At 43.2% G+C, this 12,155-nt stretch overlaps 1 pseudogene; it reads right to left on the bottom strand.

The window, feature by feature from the left end:
- Positions 1-10,304: 10,304 nt before the first annotated feature.
- LOC143404294 (COMM domain-containing protein 2 pseudogene) overlaps positions 10,305-12,155 on the bottom strand; it is a 67,844-nt pseudogene continuing 65,993 nt past the window's right edge.

Genomic DNA, 12,155 nt, shown 5'->3' with positions numbered 1-12,155 from the left:
GCCCTATCCACACAGCAAATATGCAATTTGAAAGGGTTGCCAGTCTTTTCCAGTTTCTAGTTGGAGTCTGGGTGGGGGGGTGCAGGCTTGAGATGGGAAGCATGGATCCAGGAAGTGATCCTGTCCACTTTCACTGCTGTAGGTGTTATAAGTAGCACCTGGTATGGTCCTTTAAAGCAGGGCTCCAGGGATGACACCTGATGCCGCCTCACGTAAACAAAGTCTCCCACTTGGTATGGATGTGGGGTTCCCTCATCTCCAGGGTGGTAGGCAGTGACCAGCTGTTTCCACAGGTATCACTGGGTTCTTTCAAGAGCTTTAAGTCTGTCAAGCAAGGGGGTATGGAAGGAATCATTAAGTCTCAGAGTTGGGGTTAGGTCCCTTACTGGAGGAGGGGCACCATAGAGAATTTCATAGGGGGTGAGGTTACACAAAGAAACAGAGAGAGTATTTCTTGCACGAAACAGTGCATAAGGCAGGAGCATAGTCCAATCTTTTATGCCGGTCTCTAAGCTTAATTTTGTTAAGGTCTCTTTGATAGTTCTGTTCATTCTTTCTACCTGCCCTGTGCTCTGGGGCCTATAAGCACAATGTAACTTCCAATTGATCCCCAAGGTCCTGGTCAACCCCTGACTTACCTGGGCCAGGAACGCCGGTCCATTATTGGACTCTATTACCTTAGGCAGGCCGTATCTCGAAAAAATATCCTCCAGGATCTTCTTGACCACCATTTGAGTCGTTTCTTTTTTGGTGGGGAAGGCTTCGACCCATCCTGAAAAAGTATCTACAAAGACTAGAAGATATTTAAGTCCATACCTCACTGGCTTAATTTCAGTAAAGTCTACTTCTCAGAATTGTCCTGGTCTGGTTCCCCATAGGTGCTTTCCTCCAGGAAGCTTGGAAGGGTAAGCATTGACTAATTGACAGACCTGACAGGTTTTTGTTACCTGTTCAGCCAGTTCCTTTCACTTCGAGTCGGTTAGTGGAAAGCTCTGTTCTTGATCCTTCAGGAACGCCTGTAGTTTTTTTGAGCCAAGGTGAGTGAATTGATGCATGTTTTTAATATAGTTTAGGGCTTCCTGAAGTTGCAGGCAAAGCTCAGAAAGGGGTTCAGTGTCAGTGTCCTTTGATGGTGAGTAGCCTGGGTGCTCCAGTGAGGCTAAATCTCCTGATTTTTGTTCCCCCGGTATGGAAAGCGTTAACATGGTTACTCTGTTTAGGGCTGCCAATTTAGCCTCCTCATCTGCCCTTCTGTTTCTGTCCGCCATGGGATCCTTTCCTTTCTGGTGTCCTGGACAGTGCACTATAGCTAGTTCCCTGGGGCTTTGCACTGCTGAGAGAAGGCGAAGAATCTCATCTTTGTTTTTCATTTCTTTCTCAGCTGAGGTTAATAGCCCCCTTTGCTGGTAGATAGCCCCATGTACATGAGCGGTAGCAAATGCATAGGGGCTATCAGTCTATATGGTGGCCTTCTTGCCTGCTGCTAGTTCCAATCCCTTCGTAAGGGTGATCAGTTCTGCCTTTTGAGCAGACGGTTCCTCCGGGAGACCAGAGGACCAGATGACTTTAGTTCTGCTAACTACTGCTGCCCCAGCCTGCAGCTTACGGTCCTGGAGGAAGCTGCTGCCATCCGTGACCCATATGACCTCAGGATGGGGCAGTGGCTGATCCTTCAAATCCTGTCATATACTGGTTTCTTCTGCCAGTATATGCTGATAGTCATGAGTGACAGGTCCTGATGATTCTCCAGGTAGTAGTGTAGCCAGGTTAAGCGGGGTTGGGGGTCCCAGCGTTATTCTGTCCTTGTCGAGCAATAGGCTCTGATAGTGAGTTATTCTAGAGTTTGACAGCCATCTGTCTGGAGGCTGGCGGATGATGCTCTTCAGGGCATGCGGGGCTATAATGGTTAGCTTCTGTCCCAGCGTTAATTTATCAGCATCTTTTATTATAAGGGCTGCCGCTGCTATAGCTTTTAGGTAATGGGGCCACCCACTAGCCACTGGGGCCAGCTTTTTAGACAAGTAGGCTACAGGCCTTTTCCAGGGCCCTAAAGTCTGAGTGAGCACTCCTCGTGCTATTCCTTTCTTTTCCTCAATGTAGAGAGTAAAGGGTTTTTCTACATCTGGGAGTGCTAAGGCCGGAGCAGATAGCAGCACCTTTTTAAAATTATCAAAAGCTTGCTGGTGCTCAGGGGTCCCCTGGAATTGGGCATCCCCCTTTAACAGCGGGTATAAAGGAGCGGCCAGGGATGCGAATCGAGGAATCCATAACCTGCAAAAGCCAGCAGTCCCAAGAAACTCTCTGAGTTGCCTTTTATTAGATGGGGGTGGTATCTGCACAACGGTTTGTTTTCTGGGTTCAGTGAGCCATCGTTTGACGTTCCTAAGGGAATAACCTAGGAAGATTACTTCTCGCTGGCAGATTTTGGCTTTTTTGGCAGAAGCCCTATGTCCGAGCTGAGCAAGCTCGGATAGTAGTGCTTGGGTCCCAAACTCACAGTTTTCTTTGGTGTTGGCTGCCAGTAGCAGGTCATCCACATATTGAAGCAGGGTGACTTCTGGGTGCATAGTTCTGAAGTTATTGAGGTCCCTGTGGAGGGCTTCATAAAAGAGAGTGGGGAAGTTTTTGAACCCCTGTGGGAGTCTAGTCCAGGTTAGTTGGCCAGATGTTCCTGTTTCTGGGTCTACCCAATCAAAAGCAAACAGCAACTGACTATCCTTATGTAGAGGCAAGCAAAAGAAGGCATCTTTTAAGTTCAGGACAGTATACCATTTCCACTCAGGATTCAGAGTGCTGAGTAGATTATATGGATTAGGTACCATGGGGTGAATGTCCTGTACTCTTGTTGTTGATCTCTCTTAGGTCTTGAACAGGTGGGTAGTCCCCAGTTCTTGGCTTCCTTACTGGTAGCAGGGGAGTGTTCCAGGCCAATTGACAGGGCCTTAGGACCCCTAGGGCCAGATATTTCTGAATATGGGGCCTTATCCCATCTTTAGCTTCTTTGCTTAGAGGATATTGTTTAACACTGATTGGTGAGGCAGAGATTTTTAATTCTGCTACCATTGGAGGTTTTTTTACTGCTAGGCCTAACCCAGCAGTTTCTGCCCAGGCATCAGGATAATCTATTATCCATTTCTGGGGTAGTTTGCCTGTTTGATCAGTCTTGGGGTATGTGAAGAGTTGATGTTCATCTTCTACTGACATAGTCAAGGCAATGACTATGGGAATTTTCACTGAAGGATTTAGAAACTCTACTTGGGGACCATCAGGGTTAAAAGTTATTCTAGCCTGGAGCTTGGTGAGCAGATCTCTGCCCATCAATGGGGCCGGGCATTCTGGGATTACTAGGAAAGAGTGATGGACTTTTCCCCTCCCTAAGTCCATAATCCTCTCAGTTGTCCAAGCCCAACATTTACTGCCGTTAGCCCCTTGAACCAGAGACCTCTTTTTTGACAGGGGGCCCAATGGAGCCTTAAGGGCTGAGTATACTGCTCCTGTGTCCAGTTCAAAGTCCACTTGGGTCCCCTCCACTTCAAATGTTACCCTGAGCTCGGGGAGGGGATCCGAGTCCTGACTCCCCTAGTCATCTTCCAGAGTCAGAACAGCTGGCTGGCATGGCTGTTTCTTTTTAGGGCACTCTTTGGCCCAGTGTCCCTTTTCTTTACAGTAGGCACATTGATCTGAGGCCAGGGGCAGCCTTTGGCGTGGGCCCAAGTATCCTTTTCTGTCTCCCTGCTTTCTAGCTTCCGGTCTATTTGCTATTGTAACCAGGACCTTAGCCAACGTCTTAGTCTGCCTTTTGCTTCTTTCATCTTCCCTTTTTTCCCTTTCTTTCTCCCTTCTTTGTTCCCTGTTTTCCTCAGTTTCCCTCTTATAGTACACCTTCTCAACTTTTCTGACTAAATCCCTCAAGGTTATATCTTGTAATCCATGTAAGTGTTGTAACTTTCTCTTAATATCTAGGGCAGCCTGCCCAATGAAGGCCATCGTGACAGATGCCCTCTGATCCTCTGCCTGAGGATCAAAAGGAGTATATCTCCTATATGCCTCCATAATCCTCTCTAAAAACATAGAGGGAGTTTCATCATGCCCTTGAATAATCTCTCTTACCTTGGCCAAATTAGTTGGTCGCCTGGCGGCCGCTCGGACACCCACTATTAGAGCCCGGTGATAAGTAGACAGATGCTCCCTACCTTCAAAGGTGTTGGGATGCCAGTTGGGTCAGTTTAAGGGGAAGCTGGCTTCAATTATGTTGGGAAGTTGGGTTGGTCGCCCATCTAGTCCGAGGATATTTTTCCTGGCTTCCAGGAGGATTCTTTCTTGCTCTTCAGTCATGAAGAGTGTCCCTAGAAGTTGTTGGCAGTCATCCCAAGTGGGCTGGTGTGAAAACATCAGTGACTCAACCAAACTTGTGAGTCAGGTGAGGTCTTCAGAAAAAGGGGGATTGTTATTTTTCCAGTTATATAGGTCAGAAGAGGAGAAGGGCCAATATTGGTAGGCTTGCATTTCTCCCCCATGTTTATCATCAATCATTGGCCCGTAGGGACGAAGGGGGAGCATCACTGGAGCCTCAGGGTTTCCAATCATTTGCCGCCAGCAGGTTCCTCTAGCCAGCTCAGCCTCCCCCAGGGGAGGAGAGACTGGGTCTGCTGCAGGGGAATCATCCAGAGGGCGCTGGGGATTGAAGGGCAAGGAATAAGGGTGAGGAGGAGAGTCTAGTAGGGTCAAATCCTGAGACTCAGGAAGAATGGAGGGTGGAGAGGGAGTAGCAGAGGGTTTGAGTGATAGAATAGTGGGGGAAGGAGTGGGGGTAGAGACAATAACTCCACCCCCAGATTCTTTTTCTAGCCCTGTTTTTCCTCTCAGTCTTCCTTTTATGGAGTATTTTACATCCTCTGATCATGACAGAAAACCTTCAATAGGAAATATCACAATTGCCTTATTTTAGTAGAAGAGGAAACTGAGGCACAGAGAGTAAGAAAGCTGAGTGTGAAGTTAAGTGAGAGCCCCAGGTCTGTATTCTTAACTAAGGTACCAATCCACCCAATATGACCAGTTAATGTCTTAGGAGAGGCAGTGATTCATTCTTTTTAGTTGCTGGGAAGTGATTTTTCTCTCCTCTGCACCACCACCCATTTGTTGGATTTGTCCATTCAGGAAATAATTAATCAACGTTAATGTGTGTTTTCTGGAGCTTGCATTTGGACTGCACTTTTTAGTCTCCAGGATGATCTTTTTTTTCAGGGAAATTATTATAATTATTATTTTATTTTATTTTATTATTATTAATCTCTTTATTTAGCTTCTCATTTTTTAAAATTTATTTTTATTGACTTTTTAAAAAATAAATGACAGTGGAATGTATTATAATTCTTATTATACATATACAGCATAATTTTTCATATCTCTGGTTGTACATAAATCATGTTGACACCAATTCATGTCTTCATACATGTATTTTGGATGATGATGTCCATCACATTCCCCATCCTTGCTAATCCCTTGCCCCTTCCCTTTCCCTCCCTCCCCTCTGCCCTATCTAGAATTCATCTATTTCCAGTAAAAACTGATCTTACTGCATTTTTCCAACAGATCCTAGGGTAGATAGGGCAGGAATTGTGAGTTTTCCTGTCATTTCCATTCTAGGAGGTGTCAGAACCAGCTTGGTATTCCTCGACCCTATCAGGAGCTGCAGGTATCTAAGGAGAGGCCTGGGCACTCTGCTTCTCTAGGAAGGCCTCACACTTCTCCATTTCTCATTGTGGTCCACCCCTCTGTCCTGTAAACCCTCATCAAAGACCCTCAGATCTCCTCTTGTTTTGCATTCTCCACGCCAGCCCCAGGACAACCAGAACTTTGGACAGTCCCATTCCAACTCATGGGCACATCTCTTCCTGAGAAGCTGCCTCCATCAACCTCTCTCAATGTAATATGTGTCCTCTCTGCCTCAAAGAAACAGAATATAAAAGCAAATGATGCACACACTCACTCCTGACAGGCAGAGTTGGAAATAGAGGCTGGGTTGATTGAGAGTCCTTGGGGGCGTTTCCAGGAAGGTCTCCTGGAGCAAGGTCCCTGAGGTGTGCCAAAGGCAGATGTTGCTTTACCATGCAAGACATGGCTTGCAGCCTTCTTGCTTAGGTAGCTAGATTATTATTCCATTTTTATTTTTAGAGCCAGAGTAGAGATGATCAATGTAATATCAATGCTCTGATCAAAAACCTCCATGTTAATATTTCCCCTTTAAATTAAGTATTTATGAGTCCTTAAAGAAGCACCTGGATATTCTATCTTGAGATCCCAAAGCCATTTAGCTATAAATTATCGAACCTTCTCTTAGACCTTTTTCCTTGGTCTGGACTTGATTATTTCTAATGGTGATAAATGCCGCTCTAACATTCCAGACATGCACTGTTAAAGTCACGCCAACAGCCAGAATTGAAGCAGGGTACCCAGTCACCCATGTGTCCCCAGCCCAGTGCTGAGAGATGTAATGACCTTCACACCTTTAATTGTACAGGAGAGAGGGTGAGGAGCATGCTGTGTGAGGGGTCGGATCTCATTGGGTATCTCTGTCTTACCTTCTGGAAACATGTGCTGGCCTCTCACCGAACTCCGTGAGCAGTGCCTGGTGATAACTCTGAAGCCAGTTCCTTATAAACATATTTAAAAGTGGTATGTAGCATGGTCCCCAAAGCAATGTGGGCTCCTCCTTACCTTCAGAGGTCAGGACAGTTGAGTTTTGCCAGGCTGCCATGCAGCCGTCTCTACAACCTGGTGCGGCTCAGACTCGCTCCTGTGCTGGAGCCAGGCAAAGGCTCTCATTCCTACTACTCCTGACACCTCCTGATATGCCCATCTTCACACAGCTCTTCTGGCAGACTGAGCAGCTGCAGATACTGGCGCTGAGACCATCAGAAGGTTCAGGCTGCCAAAGCATAGTTACAGGGAGGCAAGAGGCAGGGCAACCTCTGACTGGGCTCTGACCTTTTCTGTACTGAGCTCTATTCCAGAGCCAGTGACCTGACAGAGCAGCGGCCCAGGCAACCATCTTCTCCTCATGTGATCTCACAAACCAGAGATGCTTTTACTTCCTTAAAAAATCCTGATGTATTTCTGAGCTTAATTTGCAAACATTTGTGTTTGGCGCTACGGGGGTCCCCGGACCCACCACTTGCAGCTCTTCACCCGCATACCTGTCCAGGGCTGTCTAGTCAACAACTGAGTCACATCCCAGTCCTTTTTTGTATTTAGAGACAGGGTCTCACTGAGTTGCTTAGCATCTCCCTTTTGCTGAGGCTGGCTTTTAACTCAGGATCCTTCTGCCTCAACCTCCTGAGCCAATGGGATTACAGGAATATGTCACCAGGTCCATAATCACTCATTGCTTTTAACCTTCTCTCAAGCCATCCAATGATTAACAAACATTTTTCTGCAGCAAAGAGTTCCCAGGCGCTGCAAAGCTAGCACATCAAAGGACCAGGGGTTCCATTCTGCTCATCATCACTACTTATCACAACCTACCTAATCACCAGTTTGAAATCCTGGGTCCCACCAGACACCCCTGAGCATCTTCCCCTTTCGGTCTCCACATACCACACTCAGCCCATTTGCTTCCAAATGCCTCACCTTTCTCCAAAGCCATCAAGAAGGGCATCCAACTGCCTGAAACTGCCAGCCTGTCCTCTTGTTCATCTGTCCTCTACCCTCTGCCCTGTACTCTTTGTACAAAGCAGATCTGGTTGTGCTCCTCACTTGCTTGAAACTAACTTTAAATCAGAGCTCAGACACCTGCATCCTGAGAGCATCCTGTCCTGCAGGGAGTCCCAGACCTGCACTGAGAACCCCTTGGTGAGCCTTCAGATATGTCCTTTCCTAAACTCATTCTAAGGCCAATAAATGTGGATGTCTGGGGGTGAGATCCAGGCACTAAGAACTTCCCACGTGACTCCAAGGACAGCCAAGATTCCACAGTTCTGTTTGCTTGTCAGATGACTGAAAAATGAGCACAAGTGTGGGAAAGTGCCTCTCCTCAGCATGTGGCCTTTGTTTTCCTCTTCCACCCCCATCCACTGACACCAGAAATCCATGCACATCATTGAAACATTGATTACTAATTTTCCATGTTTCAAAAGATATCAGATGCCGAAGATTCAAGTGCCGACAACTCACATTGATAACACACTTACATTGTCCATACTGGCCTGCTTCTATTAGTAATTTCTCATAAACCTACCTTGAAAATTCAAGTGTAAAAACTTTCATGAAAGTGTACACTTTCCCCTGCCTCCTTTCACATTTAGGAGTCCTTTTCTCTCACTTTCTTTGAAATTTTATTGGAGCTGCTAGTATTCCTAACATTATATGTGTATTTGTATGTGTTTGTGTGTGTGTACAAATGCATATAAATGTATAACATATTAGTGATCCTTTAATTTAACAAAAGAATTCTGTTGAATGTATCTACATTCTGTGTAGTCTGGGAAGAGATAAGGAGAGAGAGAATGGGAGAGAGATTAGTTTTGATGTGTTGTTTCATATTATGGGAGCAGACAATCAGAAATCCATGGCACTTGTCAGCATGCTGGAAATTTAGGAAAAAGTAGATGTTGCAATCTCGTGTCAATTCCATAAGTTAGCAGGTTGAAAACTCAGATGAGTCTTCTATGTTGCAACCTTGAGAAGAATCCTTTCTGCTTCACGAACCTCAGTTCTTGCTCTTAAGGCTGTCAACTGATTAGATGAGGCCCACCTACACTATAAAGGGTGGCCTATGTTACTCAAAGTCAATGTCAATCACAGCTAAGAAGTATTTTTTCCACATCTAGACTGATGCTTAACGAAACAAATGGGGACCATAACCTTGCCAGCTGGACACATAAAAATAGGCATTAAAGAGTGGTGGTCCTTAAACTCACCCACTGTGCTCACTGGTTTTGACTGGAGTCAGCCTGTGGATGTACCTGGTTGCCTTCCTCTCTCTCCTGCTTATGCACTTTTGAGAGATCTCCAGGTTTTTGCTGCTCTGAACCTCATTGCTACGAGCTTTAGGCACAGGCCTCCCTTGTGTGGGACTGTCCCTGGTATATGTGCTGGGAATGTGGCTGCTGGTCACAGGGCATATGAGAGGTCAGCCCAGGGATCACACCAAGCTCTCTTCCTAGAAGCAGCATCAGTTGCCACAAGTGTCGATCACATGTGAGATTCCCTTGGTCTAGTCTCCTTGGAGGTGTCCAGGCACTTTCTCATGGTCTCATAGTGTTGGCAATAAAATCTTCAGAAGCTATTTCATTATAAGGTCTATATTTATTGTCATTAATGTTACATTCGTTTTCTCTGTTTGATAGTCATTTGTATTCCTTTGTAAAATTTCTGGTCATATATTTTGGTCATTTTTAACTAGATTAATTATATTTTTCTTACCAATTTTTCGTTATCATTAAATATTTTCAATTTTCAAGTGTGTTAGTTATATTAAAACCTCTATCAGTTATATTGAAAATATATTCTTAAATTTCAAAACATTTTTAGTTTAAGACATCTTTTTCCCACAGATAATCAAGCATTGATTACATTATTGTTGTATCCATTATTTATTAATGTAAATGATAGTGTGTCTCTTAGTTGCTTTGGGTATATAGGAAAAATTAATCCTTGTGAAAATATTATTAACAATCACACAAAATTAAGTACTACTTAAATCAATGAATCATAAGTCAATCTTCAGCAATATGGTAAAAAACTACCGACCTTTACATTCAAAGAAAAATGCATGAACTTCCTATAACAATATGGGCATATAATTTTAAAAAAACTCATACACACTTTACATTATTCTGTAGCTAGTAACATCATGAGATGTTTTAAAAGTCAGAAATATTGTATTATTTAGAAATACTCTGAATAGGAAAGAAATTATCTGTAAATTTTGTTCTCAAAATTGATCAATAAGGAGGAAAATACTAGTTAAGCAGACAACAATGTACCAAAAACAGGGTATCACTCATATATACAGAAGATATGAACAGTATAGATTTATTTCTAGTTGATTCAATCCTATTTACACATTTAAAATACAAAATTACATTTCAGTCTGTCAAGAAGCTGACCACATTTAGCATCAGAAAAGGAACTTGACTTTAGCTTCTGATCATGACCTCAATATCCTGGAATAGGAAAAGGAATTTCATGGAATCTAGATGCATTTATCAACACCAATTAATAAAAATTAATTCTGAAAAGTAGTTCCTGAATGTCATCCATTCACAAATGAGTCAAAGGCATTAGGACCTTAACACTTGGTACTACTTGAAGTTGTGAACTACTCTCCTACAGTGGTTTGTTTTCATCTTGTCCAAGGATTGTTACAGTTGCTGAACTAAATGAAGTAGGGTGGCTGAGTCTGTCTGCAGAACTTTGGTGTTGTGGTCTCCATTCTGATTTAGGTGTAGTTTTATAGTCACTGCTGGCTTAATCTGTTGCCTGAGACTTCTTCTTGCAAGCTGTACATCTAGTCGCCACTCAAGGCTGTGGTAACTGGGAAGCCTGGGTGCCAATTCACCCAGAATAGTCCTGATCTCTTTTCTGTTGTCCAGGTAAAGCTGAAGAAATAATTTGTTCAGTTCTTCAGAGAATCGCAGAACAAAAACAGAGTCTTGGAAATCCACGTCAGAAATCATGAGCTTGGATCTCTTGGTGAGCAGGTAGGTCAACCCTTCCATACATGCTGGACAGTGTTGCTGCTCACGTTGAGCTTCCTGGCGGAACCCTCATAAACCTTGGGGATGGTCCCTCACCTCAGGAACTCCACTCCAATTCAACCAAATTCCATCACCACTTCAGCAGAAAGGCCTGGTGCTCCTTATGCTCTTCTGACAAAGTCCAGCAGCATCTTTGCTGGGCACCCTTTTTCACCCAGCAGCACCCTGGTCTTCCTGTTTAAGACATCTTTGGACATACAGATGTCTTTAATTTTTTTAAAAATATTTTTTAGTTATAGTTGGACACAATACTTTTATTTTATTTATTTATTTTTATATGGTGCTGAGAATCAAACCCAGCACCTTTCACATGGTAGGCAAAAACTCCACCGCTGAGCTCCAGCCCCAGCCCCAGATGTTTTTAATTTTATGTGCTCAAATTACTAATCTTTTCTTATGTGATTATATGTTTTTATGTGTGCATTCTTAGGAAATATTTTGTAAGATCAAGTTTTAAAAGCTATCCACAATATTTTTCACTAATCATTTAAAAATTTTCTTTTAAAATATTAACATGGTTAACATATCTAGAGTTGTCAATACATATGGAATGATGTAGGAATGCAAGTGTGTATTTTATTTGTGGAATGTCAGTTCTCCAGTCCCATTTCTTAAGTAATTCTCTTTTTTCCTACTTCTCTATGATGCCATCTCCATCATGAATCCAAGTTGTCTATGTGGACAATTCTGTTTCTGGGATTCTTAAGAATGTGTTGATAAACTTGTGTTTTTATTCTTTTGATAAATGATTCTTGCTACATCGGTTGAGAATGTTTCCTTCCACTACAGAGTAAAAAGAAAAAATATGGTCATAAGACATCCACTTGTATAGAAGGGAAATAATAGTAATCTGTGTGATATAGCTTTCCTTGGGAAGAATATATGTTGGACATATTTTTTTAATGTGGGAGTATCAGAACACTGCTTATAGAACCCACTCAACACTAAGTAGCCACAAAGCAGAGACCTGTCCCCTACCAATGGACATCTCTCTTTCTTTCATGACATCTATTCTTACCCTATGAAACGTCTTCCAAGTAAAATAATTGCCACTTACTCAGTATTGTAAAGAGAATTGTGAGAGACTCTGTGTCTAATAGAAGACAAAATAGGCCTTAATCTTATTATGTGAGATTAGGCTGCAATTTCTTTAATAAGACTTTTACTGTACAAGAATTAAAACCAAGAATCAATAAATGGGATGGAATCAAACAAAAAAAGTTTCTTTTCAGCAAAAGAAACAATCTGTGAGGTGAACAGAGAGCCTACATCCTGGGAGCAAATCTTTACACCTCACATATCAGATAGTGCACAAATCTCTAGGGTACATAAAGAACTCAAAAAGCTAAACACCAAACAAACAAATAACCCAATCAACAAATGGGCTAAGGACCT

The sequence above is a fragment of the Callospermophilus lateralis genome, chromosome 7 (genome assembly GCF_048772815.1).
Source record: "Callospermophilus lateralis isolate mCalLat2 chromosome 7, mCalLat2.hap1, whole genome shotgun sequence".
Classification (NCBI taxonomy): domain Eukaryota; kingdom Metazoa; phylum Chordata; class Mammalia; order Rodentia; family Sciuridae; genus Callospermophilus; species Callospermophilus lateralis.
This window is presented reverse-complemented; position numbering and strand designations above follow the sequence as displayed.